The following is a 17,470-nucleotide window of genomic DNA, read 5'->3' as shown; positions in this document are numbered from 1 at the left end:
TTCAAGACATTCAAGACGCCGGGATGCCAGTCCCTTCAGAGGACGAGCCAGCCTATCTATGCCAACCAGTGACCGCCCACGGAGTGGACAGTGTTTGCCTGAGTGAAAGGAAGAACGCCCCCATGTTAAACTTAAGAGCAAATTCCGCTACATTGTGTGGGAGCGCCCAGCCTACGCATTCTTTACAAATATAGCACGCATTTTCAGAGATTTTCACAGTGAGATAGCAAACGCCAATGCTACAGATTTCCGGATTGGTCCCCTCAAACGAAATGTCATTCTCCTGTTTTAGAAGAGCAATGCTGATTGGCAGACGATATTTCTGACGCCTTGAGCTGAAGGTGTAATGGAAAAGACCGAAAGATATACCCCTTCACGTCTGGCGTGGAGCGGGGCCATTCCGTTGTCACTCTTGGAGCGAGAACACGTAACGGGAGCGTGCGCGCTCGTACGTGTACTCAAAGAGCGAGGAACAAGTCTGTCCTCAGTACTTCACTGGGAGAGCACCTCTGTAGACAGTGAATCGGAGTGCGACTCTATATTGAGTGCTTGCGATTAAGGGTTGTTCACTGTGTTGGCCGCCACACTTATTGTGTGGTGTGAATGGACAGAGTTATAGTTAAACGCCTGTGAGCGAATTTTTGAGTGGCATCGCAGTGGACTGATTATCTGACAGGTGTACCACGCCAATAGGTAGACTAGGGGTCAATAGGAGTCCTTGACTTCATCAAGGCATAGGGAGAGTTTGATTGGCGAAGGTCAGTCCAGATAGAACGAGAATTGTCTTATTTGTCAGCAGCGAGCGGCGCAGACAGCAGTCATCGCAGCTTACGGTATTGTGCGCTACAGCTCTTGTGAGCCCCATATTTCCTCCACAACAGTACACTTCACTGCATTTCAGTCACGACAGCCTCGACCGTACCTAGCAACATTCTAATGGATAATTATTCAAGTTGAGAAGGCACAGCTCTCAGCCATCCTGCCAAGTCAATAACAATCTTAAACTTTGAGTAGAAATTTCATTAGCGAATCCTACCCTTGAGAGGTAACTTCACATTCCGAAAAGAATCCGGAATTAACTTGTTCAATTCGTAACTAAAAGTGCCAATGCGATTTCTCAGAATGTTTGCAAAATAAATAATAATTTTCGTTAGTTTCATGTTTTTCTTACACTAACTAGCATTACTCCAGTTCCCAAGTATCCCACTAGTTACGTAAGAATTTTTGTGTCATTTCCTTACAGCGGACAACTCCAGAAGATATTTATTGCTGAAAGTTTTTCAGGCATTTCTCTTTAGAACGTTAGGAGCGTCTGTCTGACTTCTGTAGTAGTGTGGGGGCGGAGATTGTATCTAGCAGGAGCCACAGGGTAAAGGGTACATCTCAGATTAATCAGTTGCGGAGAATGACAGAATAGCAACCCACACGCTCACATGGTCTGTCCTGCATTTGGCACGAGAAGCCTCTCAATTGATCTACTCCTGGGGAAGGTAGTCGTAAAGCCCCAAAGCACATTGTGTGCATTAAAAGCACCACAGAGGATGAAGGGGCGGGGAAGCTATGTAATAAGGTCGGCTAGGGCCTCTTCATCAAGAGCATAATGTGGGGGCAAGTAAAGGGAACATGTTGTCAACATACGCCAAGTGCACTGACACAGCAACTGCTTGTAAAGTCGTAAGTGAGAGGGGCAAGGAGTGGTAGTCAGTACTGATGAAAATACCTAGGGTGTGAAAGAGAAAACAGCAGTTGAGAAGGGAGTGAGGTACCGCTGTAGCCTGTCGCGGATGTTATTCAGTCTGTACATTGAGCAAGCAATGAAGGAAACAAAACAAAAATTTGGGGTAGGAACTCAAGAACGTAGTGAAATAAAAAGTTTGAAGTTTGCGAATAACATTTTAATTCTGTCAGAGACAGCAAAGGACATGGAAGTGTTATTGAATGCAATGGACAGTGTCTTGAAAGGAGAATATAAGATGAAAATCAACAAAAGCAAAACGAGTATAATGGAATGTAGTCGAATTAACTCAAGAGATGCTGAGGGATTCAGATTAGGAAATGAGACCTTAAAGTAGTAGATCAGTTATGCTATTTGGGCAGCAAAACAGATAATGATGGTCGAACTAGGGAGGATATAAAATGTAAGGAAAGCGCTTCAGAAGAAGATAAATTTGTTAACATCGAGAATAGATTTAAGTGTCAGGAAGTCTTTCCTGAAAGTACTTGTATGGAGTGTAGCCATGTATGGAAGCGAAACATGAACGATAAGTAGTTTAGACAATAAGAGAATAGAAGCTTTCGAAACGTGGTGCGACAGAAGAATCCTGAAGATACATGGGTAGATCAAGTAACTAATGAGGAGGTACTGGGGAAAAGAGGAATTTGTGGCACAACCTGACTAGAAGTAGGGACTGGTTCGTAGGACACGTTCTGAGGCATCAAGGGATCACCAATTTAGTATTGCAGGGAAGCATGAATGGTAAAACACGTAGAGGGAGGCAAAGAGATGAATACATTATGCACATTTCGACGGATGTAGGTTGCAGTAGTTGTTCAGAGATTAAGAGGCTTGCACAGGATAGAGTAGCATGGAGAGCTGCATCAAACCAGTCTCTGGACTGTAGACAACAACAACAACAACAACAACAACAACAACAACAAAGAGTTTTCTAGTTGTGTTATGGAAGACTTTGATTTTCTAGAAGACAATGAAGCAGAGCAGTTGGAAGTGATCTTGAAAATGATCTCTCCTTATAAGCGTTTTCTTCAAACTCTAAAAATATTTGGTCCAGCCTGTCCTGAACGTGAGGCTAATCTACAGATTGACACATTCCTGTGAGACTTTTTCCCCAGTGTTAAATTTGTGAAAAACTAGTGCAGAAAGAAACTGGCTGACGAACACTTGCACAGCTGCGTTCGAGTAGTAGCCACCAGTAGTAAGAGACTTGTTAGAGGACTAAAAAGCATCCCATCCTTCTCCTTGTAGTTAATAAGTCTGGCAAATAATCTGTTTTTTAATTTGTAATTTATTACTAACTACACTTCAATTTATTTTTTTTAGATAGAATTCATTTTCTTTTTTACACACAGTTTAATTAAAATTTACTACATACAGGGTGGTCCATTGATAGTGACCGGGCCAAATATTTCACGAAATAAGCATCATAGCAAAAAACTACAAAAACGAAACTCGTCTAGCTTGAAGGGGGAAACCAGATGGCGCTGCCATAGGTCAAACGGATATAAACTGTTTTTTTTTATAGAAAACCTCATTTTTATTACAGATTCGTGTAGTACGTAAGGAAATCTGAATGTTTTAGTTGGACCACTTTTTTCGCTTTGTGATAGATGGCGCTATTGTTGTTGTTGTTGTGGTCTTCAGTCCTGAGACTGGTTTGATGCAGTTCTCCATGCTACTCTGTCCTGTGCAAGCTTCTTCATCTCCCATCTTTCCTTGCCATTGCCGGTCTACATTTTATATCCTCACTACTTCGACCATCATCAGTTATTTTACTTCCTAAATAGCAAAACTCCTTTACTACTTTAAGTGTCTCATTTCCTAATCTAATTCCCTCAGCATCACCTGACTTAATTTGACTACATTCCATTATCCTCGATTTGCTTTTGTTGATGTTCATCTTATATCCTCCTTTCAAGACACTGTCCATTCCGTTCAACTGCTCTTCCAGGTCCTTTGCTGTCTCTGACAGAATTACAATGTCGTCGGCGAACCTCAAAGTTTTTACTTCTTTTCCATGAATTTTAATACCTACTCAGAATTTTTCTTTTGTTTCCTTTACTGCTTGCTCAATATACAGATTGAATAACATCGGGTAGAGGCTACAACCCTGTCTCACACCCTTCCCAACCACTGCTTCCCTTTCATACCCCTTGACTCTTATGACTGCCATCTGGTTTCTGTACAAATTGTAAATAGCCTTTCGTTCCCTGTACTTTACCCCTGCCACCTTCAGAATTTGAAAGAGTATTCCAGTCAACATTGTCAAAAGCTTTATCCAAGTCTACAAATGCTAGAAACGTAGGTTTGCCTTTCCTTAATCTTTCTTCTAAGATAAGTCGTAAGGTCAGTATTGCCTCACGTGTTTCAACATTTCTATGGAATCCAAACTGATCCTACCCGAGGTCCGCATCTACCAGTTTTTCCATTCGTCTGTAAAGAATTCCCGTTGGTATTTTGCAGCTGTGACTTATTAAACTGATAGTTCGGTAATTTTCACATCTGTCAGCACCTGCTTTCTTTGGGATTGGAATTATTATATTCTTCTTAAAGACTGAGGGTATTTCGCCTGTCTCGTACATCTTGCTCACCAGATGGTACAGTTTTGTCAGGACTGGCTCTCCCAAGGCCGTCAGTAGTTCCAATGGAATGTTGTCTACTCCGGGGTCTTGTTTCGACTCAGGTCTTTCAGTGCTCTGTCAAACTCTTCACGCAGTATCTTATCTCCCATTTCGTCTTCATCTACATCCTCTTCCCTTTCAATAATATTGTCCTCAAGTACATCGCCCTTGTATAAACCCTCTATATACTCCTTCCATCTTTAACAGTCACAAACGTACTAGTACGTGGTATCAATGTAACATTCCGCTAGTGCGTACGTTGTTTGCTTCGTTATACATTACCGGTGTTAAAATGGACCGTTTACCAATTGCGGACAAGATCGATATTCTGTTGATGTATGGCTATTGTGATCAAAATGCCCAGTGGGCGTGTGCTGTGTACGCTGCTCGGTATCCTGGACGACATCATCCATGTGCCCGGACCGTTGGCCGGATAGTTACATTATTTAAGGAAACAGGAAGTGTTCAGCCACATGTGGAACGTCATCCAAGACCTGCAACAAATGATGATGCCCAAGAAGGTGTTTTAGCTGCTGTCGCGGGTAATCCGCACATCAGTAGCAGACAAACTGCTCGAGAATCGGGAATCTCAAAAAGTCTGTGTTGAGAATGCTACGTCAACATCGACTGTATCCGTACCATATTTCTGTGCACCATGAATTGCATGGCATGAATTGAACGTCGTGTATAGTTCTGCCATTGGGCACAAGAGAAATTACGGGACGATGACAGATTTTTTCCACGCGTTCTATTTAGCGACGAAGCGTCATTCACCAACAGCGACAGCGTAAACCGGCATAATATGCACTGTTGGGCAACGGAAAATCCACGATGGCTGCGACAAGTGAAACATCAGCGACCTTGAAGGGTTAATGTATGGTGCAGCATTATGGGAGGAAGGATAATTGGCCCCCATTTTATCGACGGCAATCTAAATGGTGTTATGTATGCTGATTTCCTACTTAATGTTCTACCGATGTTACTACAATATGTTTCACTGCAAATTGTGAGGAAAATGTTTAGTTCCATCTGGTTTCCCCCTTCAAGCTAGACAAGTAGTTTTTGTAGTTTTTTAGTTTGATACTTATTCGTGAGATATTTGGCCCGGTCACCAGCAATGGACCACCCTGTATTTACTAGAGATATAAATTTATAGGTAATAAGCTAATGTAAGATTTTAAGTAGTTGTTATTTCTGTCCTAGTTGCTGTTGGTAGGTCACAGTAATGTTTAAAAACGGTACGATCTCAGAAGCTTCACGAGTTTTTTGACCAGTGGTTCACAGAATCGCCATACACAGCGCATTATCTGGAGTCTAGAATCACACCGTTGACTATCTGTCTATGAGGTCAACAACTTTTCCGATGCTCCCAGTGGCATTCAACTGTATATGGTGAAGTGTCATAGTGGTAAAACATTCAAGCGGACGACGGTTCAACTTCCTGGCCTTACATTCAGATTTAAAGACATCACGAAAGCGAGCGTTAACTGTGTCTGGGACACTATACAATTTCCGAGAGGTGGACTTGGTCTTATTTTACATAGCCATGTGATATCACTATAAGATTGAGAACCTCATTAGATGCGCTTGCGGTGGTTTGTAGCTACACGAGCACATTTCACAATGAGGTGTCAGTCACACTGGGGCAGGTACGCACGGCTGGACACAGCTCGTATGTTCCGTTAGGATCGCTAGGGAGAAATCAGCATGTGCTATTCTGGAGTAGATTTCTATAGCGCAGTCTGTGACGTTAGTATCCATAGGTATAGTGTCAGCAACGGTTAAACACACATGCGGCCCAGAGATGTTTCACGTATGGGATCAGTGTGAGCGCGCCTTGGAGTTCTGTGGACAGGGGTGTGTGCTGCAGCGCACGTGATCGGGAGGATGTGGCGTCGGAGGAGGAGACACTGCGGAATCGGGTCGCTACGGGCAGGCTGGTTGCTGCAGCTCTAATCTGCTAGGCTGAGGGAGGGCAGCCCATGGACGCCAGAGCGGTCACAGCCAGGGTGGGGCCGGCGGCGGGGGCGGCGGGGGCTGCGTTGGGAATCGAGTGGTGGTGTGTGTTTTTTGTTAGCGATCTTTTGTTTAAACTGTATTCCATCTAGTTCACTGACCAATAGAATGCACTGAATTAAAGAAAACTACCCCATACATGTGAAAAACATCGATTTAATTCATTTGCATGCATTTTTATATCAACGTGTTGTTAGCAGTACAATAGTTTAGGGGAGGGTGTGCGCGAGTGGGTGACATGGAACAGAACAGCAGGTTAAGTGGAGCAAAATAGAGACTTATGTCCAGCACAGATCGCGTCCTCTTACTGCCAGTCCCTAGGAAGATGTGGTGGTTGGGTGACTTGGGTTAGTGGAGGTAGTCCGAGTGCCCATTCTTTCCCACCATTTTCTTAGGTTAGTGGAGGTAGTCCGAGTGCCCATTCTTTCCCACCATTTTCTTAGGTTAGTGGAGGTAGCCCTAGTGACCTTTCTGTACTCCGAAAATTCAAATTTCCCGCCAATCCCTAGGAAGAGGCGGCGATCGGATGTCTTGTGTTAGTGGAAGTAGACCAGTTGCCCTTTCTTTCCCGCCATTTTCTTAGGTTAGTGGAGGTAGCCCAATTGACCAATTGTACCTCCAAACTTCAAACTTACCGCCAATTCCCAGGAAGAGGTGGCGGTCGGGTGACTTAGGTTAGTGGATGTAGCCCAAGTAACCTTTCTTTTCCGCCATTTTCTTAGGTTAGTAGAGGTTGTATTGTCCTGATGGAATTTGAACTTCCCACCAGGGGGCATGGCACTTTTCTGTCATGTTGGATTATGGTATCGTGACGAACGTTTTGTGGCGCCCTGTGGGGTAGTGTCCCCCTGGGGTGGGGGGTGACATCATGGCCCCCATCTTGGATGACGTCATCGTGACAAAACTTTTGTGGCAGTCTGTGGGGTAGACACGGCCTTGGGGTTTGGTGACGTCATCGCCGCCATATTGGATAATGGTACTTTGGGGTAGTATCCCCCTTGGCATAGTGTCCCCCTTGCGCCAATACGTATCACACGTTCTCCTACTGGACCTATGGAAGAGACAGACTCCTTGACTTGGTTATTCATTTGAACTCCATACAGCCAAACATGAAATTCACTATGGAGACTGGAGCAGATGAAAGATTACCATTCCTGGATGTCGTGACGAAGAGAAGAACTCATGGCACCCTCGATCACTGTAAGTATTGGAAGAAAATGTAGATTGGCCTGCATTTGCATGCAGATAGCTGCCACCACCCTTCAAAGAAGAATGGGGAACTAAGTACACTAGTACACAGGACACACACACTGTCAGATGCAGAAAGGGTACCGCAGGACCAGTAACATCTTAGAACTGTATTCCGAAAACATGTTTACTCAGAATGGTAGATTAGGTGCGCTCTCAGCCCCACCACAACAGCACAACCGGTGGAGATGAAAGGCACATTGGAAGAGGCAGCCACTGCCTTTGCATCGTACACTGGCGCACTACCGGGAAAAATCGGACGCATGTTGGAGAAGCACCAAGTAAAATCTGTCTTTTGTCCGCCAAATAAAACAAGAGTATTATTGGGAAGCGTCAAAGATGATCTCGGTTTGCGGAAGGCCGGCGTAAACCAGATTCCGAGTCAGTGTTGAAAGACATATTGGGCCGACAATGTATGGACTCGAAGATGGTTGCGGAGAACACCAGAGGCTCTCTCGATTGACGTATCCTTACAGGTCAGCAGTCGGAGAGCACTGCTGGCCGAGAATCAGGCGATAGAGTACGATCGTACCAGGATATTGACACAAACTTCCAAATACTCGGACAGCGTCGTTAGAGGGGCCACAGCAAATTGCACGAGGGATGTTCCCGCGGAGCGGAGTGTTCGGGTGGTGGTTTGGGGGAGGGGGGGGGGGGGTGAGGGGATGTAAGTTGGCAGCGCGCCCTCAGGAGTTCAGTTCGTTAGCGCACCTGGAGATGTTGACGTGTCTGATCGCCGAGGTATTGTGCCCGTGGCACACTATGAAGCGGCACTACACCCGTGCACTGTTCGAGCGAACAGGAGTTTCGATACCCGTTAGAATTCCGGTTTTCAAGTGGGGTCGGAGGACAACAGCACATAGTTACTATTTAATAAATTTACTTTTATATTTAAAAATTGAGAGGGAGTATTACTGCTACTGGACAACGTGCAGGTTTCCATTACAGCTATACATCAGCTCTCGCCAGAGAAAGCTCTTTCTGACTACCACTCCACTCTTCTTGCACTATTCGGTTAGTGGCAAGAAAACTGTATTTGCCCCCGCTTCGAAATGTTCCAATATTCCCTGCATTTGGGTCACAGCAATTAGTTTTTGTAATTAAATCGTGAGGAAATAGCTGCACGGAAGAAAACTCACTTCATCTTGTGGAGTTCAAACTGAGAAAGTTTTAATTTTTTTGAGTTAGCTACACCCTTATGATACAATGCATATTAAAGGGCTGGAAACTCATTGGACTAAATACGCTGACAGTGGCGCCGTTACAGCTGCTGTGCTGCAGCCCTCGGTATTCAAGCCTTGGGATTTCCTCTGAAAGTTCAAACCCCACAATTCCTTTTATAACCAAATTAACTATTATTCCTCCATGTATCAGGATATGTCCTGCCAGTCTCTCCATTCCAGAACTTCAATTGTGCGATAACCTTACTTTCTTCCTGATTCGGTTCTCTCTCTTCACTGGTTACCCAAGCTACCGCTTGGTTATAATTAAACTTTCCCTATTTAACACGCTATAACACGGAAATTAACTACTGTACGAGTACCAAACTTGGTAGCATTAATGTCCAGAGTATGGAGTGCATTATTTCCGTACGTCACAGCCTCACCGTACATTTACAACTACGGTCCCCACGTGTCATGATCAGTCAGCGTGGCTCACAGTCTCTCACTCCTGACCAGTCGCAGTGCACTTGTTGACGTGTCACCGTGAGCTTGGACCAAAGGAGCAGGGCATTACTGGTGAAGCGGTATTATCAAAGTAACAGTAATGCTGCAGCTGCACTTCGAGAACGTCGCCGGCTGAAAGGATTACGGAAGGGTTCTCTTTCTCCACCTGCTGTGCGGGGCACGGTGAAGAACTTCGAATTAACTGGAGAACTGGGCGTCGCTCCGGGAAGAGGCCGATGACCAGCTGCACCACGGGTGGCTGACGAAATCGCTGTTGCTGCGGCAGACAACGCTGCACGCAATTCTCGATCGTCAGGCTGTGCGCGTGCTGTGTCACGACAGTTGAAAATCTCTTATTCCACTTCCAATCAATCTCAAATCGTATCTGTACAAGACCCATATCGTACAGGGGCATGCACCACAGGACTTACAACCATTTTCTTACTGCATTTTCTCCCAAGGATTGAAGTTGACTACGGCTGGCCTGGACCATCCTACGGACAGACGAAGCTCATTTTTCTCTCACAGGTGAGGCGAACACAAAGAATTGACGAATGTGGGTATCTTCACTTCCAGCCACGGTGCATAAAGTTGAACTGTATGGTGAACGTGTCACCGTACGGCGTGGCTTCACGGCTACGTCTATCATTCGCCCATTCCTTTTTGAACAGGGTGGCACTCAAGGACCAAAGACGTGCAGTGAGACTGGTCAGCGTTAATGTGATATGCTTTGCCAGCACGTCATACCCACCCTACAGGAGAGAGAGAGGCACTGAACTCAACGGCTTTCATGCAAGACGGGGCTCCAACGCACATAGCTCGTGAAATTCACTTGCTTCTGCGAAACAGATTTGGAAACGATAGAATTCTCAGCCGATCGTTCCCAAATGCTTGGCTGGCACGGTCACCTGATCTCTCTGTGATTCCTGGTTGTGGGGCTACCTGAAGGACATAGTTTACCAGGGGAACATTCACACATATGTTGATCTGAAGATAGGTCGCCAGCATACCTACGGACATGCTTCGTTATGCTGTGCTGAATGCAATCCTGCGCTTTCAGATTCTTCTGTACACTGGTGGGCGCCATACTGTGCCTCTTTTATAGAAGTAATGGTACCTGTATGTAATGGTACGATTTATCGTAGCAGAGTCCTAAAAGTGTTTCAGTTGAATTAATGTCATTGACATTAAAGCTACCAAATTTGGTACTCGTACGATCGTTTGTTTCAGTGTTATAACGTGTTAAATAGGGAAAGTTCAATTATAACCACTCGGTACTTAGTTTTCCGTTGCATTCTTCGTTAAAATAGACACGTCATTCTCCTCTTATCAGCCCGTAATACCACCATACAAGCCTACACCTTAGATAAGTACCCGCAGAAGAGACATACTAAAACTTAAATTTACATGTTTTGTCAGCTCTTCGTTTTTCAGAAAAGCATATTTTGTAATTACCAATTTGCATCCTACGTTCTTTTTAATTCTGCCGCCCTGAGCTCCTTTGCTGCCTAAACACGACAAACTCATTTTATTTTTAGCGCTCGTTTCTTAGTTCTATTCGCCCAGCATCGTCTGACTACACATTCCCGACACACTGTCGGTTGGAACAGCGACCAACACAATCGGAACAAAATATTTGCTTTGGTCTATAGTTGCAAACAAATGACGAAAGTGTGACGAAAATATGATGAAAATATGACACACTATAAATTACGCGATGGGTTTATCCGAATTTTCATAGTCAAATTAAAAGTGGAAAAATGCTCAAATAAAGTATTAATTAGACCAATGTGCTTGAAAGAAGTTTGGGCAATTAAGAAAAACGTAATTCCTGATTTGAGGGAAAACAAATATTTCATGAACAGCTGCTACTACCTACGTAAATGGAGTGTCAAAAAATTATTCTCTTTAAGGACATAGCGGTTTAGCACATGAAAAATTGCACTGGTTTTACGTATATTTAACTGTAAAAATGGTTTCCTTCGAATCCTCTACTAAAATTGGGAGATTTCAAGAACGGAAACGATAGGAAGGCAACTTAGGTGTCAGGAAGCTCATCTCCTGCAACTGTAACTGTTTTGTGCATAAAAGGCTACATTGGTGCGATACTTTATTTTTAAAATGGCTTCGTTCGAATCAAGTACTACATATAGGACATTTCGAGAACTTTCTGAACAATCTCTAAAATAAAAATTGAAAAAAGTAATGATTAGATGATTTGTGAAACGATCTGTCCGAAAGTAAGAAATAAAATAGTTTAGGGAAACACTTGACACAGCTTTGAATGATACTCGAAATATCTACAGCAAATGAGGAAGCGCATTCTGTTTCCTGATGTTTGAAAGATTCTCTATTGAGAAATTTTTGAGACTGAAAAATTGTTGGAAACTTTTTTCCACCTGCTGGCATAAAAGATAGAAATATTCCAAAGCCACCACACAAAGTAGTCGCACACTGAGACATCAGATGACCTCGGTGGCCAGCTAGGGCCGCGGCCAGACTGATCTCTGCTAACTGCTCTGTCAAGCGTGACGATTGTGTAAATGTGCCGGCCAGAGTGGCCGAGCGGTTCTAGGCGCTACAGTCTGGAACCGCGCGACCGCTACGGCCGCAGGTTCGAATGCTGCCTCGGACATGGATGTGTGTGCTGTCCTTAGGTTAGTTAGGTTTAAGTAGTTCTAAGTTCTAGGGGAATGATGACCTCAGAAGTTAAGTCCCATAGTGCTCAGAGCCATTTGAACCATCTTCTGACGACTGACAACATTCCTCCCATTGTCCTTAGTATTTTCCTCTGAGTTCAGGAGGCTTCTCGCTAGATGACAGCAGTTGGCAGTCATAGATGTCAGAACGCTCAAAAGAAGGTTCCTTTGGTAAGATGTATGTGCCCCAGCAGCTACGGAAGGATTCATAAATTTTAGAGGAAGTGTTCTGCGATTTCTTCCTAAGTGGTCCTCGTACAGTAGGCAGCATCCACCGGACGCCTGTGAGGAGTTAAAAATTGAGGATCTCACCATTTGTTACTGTTGGACTCCGACAATGACAGCATCCAAAATCTACATCTGGGCACAGTGACGGGGATGTGAACCCCTTACTTCAGGAATGTAAGCGTAGCAGCTTCACCACTACCCAACGTCGTACCTTGTTACTAGAAAGCTCAGTCTTTCCATGGTCAGTGCTATTGTGTTAGCTACTAAATCGGCGCGCACAACTTTGCCAGATACGCGCTGCCCTGGCGGCTCCGGGGCACACCTGATACTGAAGGTCCCCTTCCGGACTTGGAAGAACCCGCATATCTTTTATCTGGTCCGACATTCTATACGGGTTACTTTTATCATCTGTCAACAATGACGCGGCCTATCCTCAGGCTTTGAGCAAATCTTGCAGACGTGCTTGCACGCAGGTGCGTCAAAAGCTACGGCATTGCGTGTTCAACACTTCGAACATACGAGCGTCGCTTTGTAGCACTGAGTAAACGTATTTTCTCGCAGCCTTCGGCATGGCCTGGGAATTTTCAGTACACATCTACAATCACATCTACACTCCGTAAGGGACATTTGTATAACAATGTCACTTTTCCGTTTTCCTGCTCCAGTAGCGTATGGCTTGCGGGAACAACGATTGGCGGTAAGCATCCGTGTGTACTCTAATATCACTGATTTTATCTCCATGGTCTTTTCACGAGGAATGTACGTAGGAGGAAACAATATATTGATTGACACTTCTAGAACTCTGAGCAGTAAACCACACCGTTATGGAGGGAGGAAGCCCCTCTTGCAGCTTCTGCAACGGAGATGGCTCGGCTTGCTTCACGAACCTGTGACGGAACACGTTGCTCTTCTTTGAATCTTCTCTGATCCCTCTATCAGTCCTGTCTGGTACGGATCCCAAACTGATGGGCGCTATTGAAGCATATATGGAACGTGTTTTTTTTTTAGTCTACCTCCTTGATGAGTGGATTACACTTCCTGAAGATTCTTACAAGGAATGTCAGTCTGGCATCTGCGTTGCTTACAGCTAGCTTGGTGAGCTCTTTCCACTTTAAATAGCTCCGAACACATCGTACCAATATTTAATGACAGTAACTGCAACCAGTAATTGTTCTGCAATCGTGCAGTCGCATAGCGAAAGGTCTTTCTGTCCACCTACACTATATGATCAAAAGTATCCGGACACCTGGCTGAAAATGACTTAGAAGTTCGTGGCGCCCTCCATCGGTAATGCTGGAATTCAACATGGTGTTGGCACACCCTTCGCCTTGGTGGCAGCTTCCACTCTCGCAGGCATGCGTTCAATCTGGTCTGGAAAATTTCTTGGGGAATGGCAGCCCATTCTTCACGGAGTGCTACACTGTGGAGAGGTATCGATTTCGGTCGGTAACGCTTGGCACGAAGTCGGCGTTCCAAAGCATAACCAAGGGTGTTCTATAGGATTCAGGGCAAGACTCTGTGCAGGCCAGTCCATTACAAGGATGTTACTGTCGTGTAAACACTCCGCCACAGGTCGTGTATTATGAAGAGGTGCTCGATCCTGTTGAAAGATGTAATCGCCATCCCCGAATTGCTCTTCACCAGTGGGAAGCAAAAAGGTGCTTAAAACATCAATGTAGGCCTGTGCTGTGATAGTTCCACGGAAAAGAGCAAGGGGTGCAAGCCCCCTCCATGAAAAACACGACCAAACCATAACACCACCGCCTCCGAATTTTACTTTTGGCTCTACACACGCTGGCAGATGACTTTCACCGGGCATTCGCCATACCCACACCCTGCCTTCGGATCGCCGCATTGTGTACCGTGATTCGTCACTCCACAAAACGTTTTTCCACTGTTCAATCGTCCAATGTTTACACTCCTTACACCAAGCAAGGCGTTGTTTGGCATTTACCGGCGTGATGTGTGGCTTATAAGCAGCCGCTCGATCATGAAATCCAAATTTTCTCACCTCCAGCCTAACTTTCATAATACTTGCAGTGGATCCCGATGCAGTTTCGAATTCCTGTGTGATGGTCTGGATAGATGTCTACCAATTACACATTACGACCCTCTTCCACTGTCGGCGGTCTGTCAGTCAACAGACGAGGTCAGCCTGTACACTTTTGTGCTGTACGTGTCCCCTCAAGTTTGCACTTTACTATCACGTCGGAAACAGTGTACCTAGGGATGCTTAGGAGTGTGCAAATTCGCGTACAGACGTATGGTACAAGTGACACCCACTCACCTGACCACGTTCAAAGTCCGTGATTTCCGGGGAGCGCCCCAGTCTGCTGTCTCACGATGTCGAATGACTACTGAGGTCGCTGACAGGGAGCACCTGGCAGTAGGTGACACCACAATGCACCTAATACGAAAAAGCATGTTTTTGGGGGTGTCCGGATGCTTTTGATCACCTAGTGTATTCGCAGTGCGCCAGATTTGTTTATGTTGGCCACCAGTTGCTACTCCCAGCACCATGTGTCGACCCTCTGCAGCTCTCGCTGCATTTCTCTTCAATTTTCCATCGTTGCGACTTCTCTATGTACAACAGTGTCATATACGAAAAGCCGAGGGAATTGTCGACGTTGTTTATTGTTATTTGTGAAAAGTATCGGTTCTACAACGCTCCCTTTGGCCACGTCCGAAGTTACTTTTACTTCGGAAGACTTATCGCCGTTCAGAACGACATGTTATTTACTGTTTGCTAAAAACTCTTCGATCCGATCGCACAGCTCATCTGATATTCTGTACGCTGGCATTTTGTTGATTATACAGCAGTGCGGTCTTGCATCGAAAGCCTTCCGGACGATAACATACACGGAATCTATCTGGGTGCCTGCATCACTTGGTTTCCGGGACTCGCGGAGAAACAGAGCGAGTCAGGTTTCAGGCAATCGTCGTTTTCGGAATCCACGTTGACACCTAGAGAGGAGATTTTTCAGTGTCTAGAAATGTCGTAATACGCGAATGAATGTCTAGTTTGCTTCCTAGTATCTGCGTCTTCTCGTTGCAGAACATTCCACGGTAGAAGTGAACCGTTCTTACCGACACCGGCCAGAAGCTCACACTCCCGACCGCCATCCGGAAGCCTGCCACTGTTGTCGACGTACGAACCTGACAGAGCTCCAGAGACATTGCCGGGAACGTTCACTGGCGGACTGGCGTCAGTTCGCGGATCTGCTGCATATCAGGTCAGTCTAAATAACGGTCGCTACTCTCGCTTTGGCCCGCAAGAATCGGTTAAACTTATCACTACTCCATTGTCAATAATCAAGGCCCATAGCAATCCAACCACTTTGTGAAAAATTCCGATATCCGACCAATGGACGGGAATAAGTAGAGCGCTTGCAGTCGTCATTACACCAGCTCCAGCTGTCTCCTACCAATTCCTGGCAACAATCTACACGTAACAAACAGATACTATTTCGTACATAGATCAGCCACAGCTAAAAAGTACATTGTTAATATTTAAGATTCTCCAAAACCGTTATTCCCTTAAAACGGTCTCAACAAATCAATGGGATCCACAGTGAAAGAAGCTGTTTTGTAGTCCTTTAGTGGGAACACTACCGATTTCACATCGGTCATGCCCTGTCTATTGAAATGCAATTTTTTTAGAATCAGATTTTATGAAAAAGGAAAATCTCTTAAAATTTTTGTCAATTAACTGAAAGAATTAAACAAAAGGACAACCGTTACATGATAGCCCTCGCACAATCGTGAAGTTACGGTGTCCCATAGTTTAGTTGTAAATCGACAATGTTAATCCATTATAGGCTGCAGTCAACAGTAAAATTGACATTAAACACCAGCAGGTAAATGTCGAACTGTATGCATGGGGTGGTAAGACCTAACACAAAATGTAGTTACAGCTATTTAAAAAATTATGGCTAAAGCTTGTAAAAATTACGAGAGTAAATAACAGCAACCTGCCAAAAGTAGTAATGCATTTCAAACTAAACTAAACTCCTCCCGAACAGGCCGTGAAGGCCGAACTTTACTGACCGGCCGCCGTGTCATCCTCAGCGCATAGGCGCTACTGGATGCGGATACAGAGGGGCATGTGGTCAGCACACCTCTCTCCCGGCCGTATGTCGGTTTCTGAGACCCGACCCGCTAATTTTCAATCAAGTAGCTCCTCAGCTTGCCTCACAAGGGCTGAGTGCACCCCGCTTGCCAACAGCGCTCGGCAGGCCGGATGGTCGCCCATCCAAGTGCTAGCCCAGCCCGACAGCGCTTAACTTCGGTGGTCTGACGGGAACCGGTGCTACCACTGCGGCAAGGCCGTTGGCAGTGATGCATTTCAGGCTCACCCAAATTTGGTTAATGGTGGATATCCTTTAATGGATTACTTCTTTTGGTAGGTTGCTATTACTTACTTTCGTACAATCCACAAGACCTTATATACTGCGGACACTTAAATTTTTTACACGTTTTAGCCATAAATTTTAATGGCTGTGTGGGACTCGCCGCACAAAGAACAGATCACACACAGTGTATTTAATGTGTTTGAAACAGTACGTTTACTCTTTGGAATTGCAGGCTACCCTTAGCCTTGTTAAGTTCACTTTCAACAGTTTGTAAGAGCAAGTTAAGTGAAAGGGAAAACTTCCTTTGTAGCATCCCCAAGAGTGTTTTCGTTGTCTAAAATGATGAACCTTTGACCCCGAAAACGCAGAAAGAGTCACATGCGGCAGAGACTACACAGGGTCATGTGGTATCGTCGTATCAGGAAGTCGATAGAGCTCAAGCCGCACGGCAGCTGTTAACGGTACTAGAGGATTTGCAGAAGCAGTTTGACGGCGTTGAAGACGCAATAGAAACACACGATAGCGGGAGACGTGCCCACGATCGCTGAAAGAAAACAAAGATTCAATACACAGACAGGCCAACAAACACGAGTAAGTGAAGCCTTGAACTGAAGTGGAAACTCCACAGTTCTTGCCTGAAAAACTGGAATTATGGTTTTCAGTGTTAGTCAATTCTTTCTGGAGACAAAGGCTAGGTCTGACGTAAAATTCGCTGTAGCAGTAAACGGTTTGGACGCTACAGGTGTTGCTATGATCGCCGACGTCATACTGAAACCACCGGAAATCAACAGTACACATAGCCAAAAAAACGATAATAAGTCGGTTGTGAAAGTCATAGAGCAACGATTGTAGAAAGTATTGCAGTATTGCGCAACGAGCAGATAGGCGACAGAGCAGCTGCAGA

General features: G+C 45.0%; 1 protein-coding gene and 1 pseudogene across 2 annotated transcripts in view; both read right to left on the bottom strand.

Moving 5' to 3' along the window:
• Positions 1-17,470, bottom strand: part of LOC126279038 (uncharacterized) — a 265,038-nt gene that overhangs the window by 162,269 nt on the left and 85,299 nt on the right. The window contains exon 1 of one of the 2 annotated variants that reach the window (XM_049979442.1): positions 12,299-12,511. The exons of the other annotated variant lie outside the window; for it this stretch is intronic. The gene's annotated coding sequence lies outside the window, so the exon portion shown is untranslated. Of the gene's footprint in view, positions 1-12,298; positions 12,512-17,470 lie in introns of those variants that run through there. 2 annotated transcript variants of the gene reach the window in all.
• Positions 16,431-16,548, bottom strand: LOC126279207 (5S ribosomal RNA; annotated as a pseudogene).

This window comes from Schistocerca gregaria, chromosome 6 (assembly GCF_023897955.1).
Source record: "Schistocerca gregaria isolate iqSchGreg1 chromosome 6, iqSchGreg1.2, whole genome shotgun sequence".
Lineage (NCBI taxonomy): Eukaryota > Metazoa > Arthropoda > Insecta > Orthoptera > Acrididae > Schistocerca > Schistocerca gregaria.
Note: the sequence above shows the minus strand (reverse complement) of the source record. Positions and strands in the feature narration are given on the sequence as shown.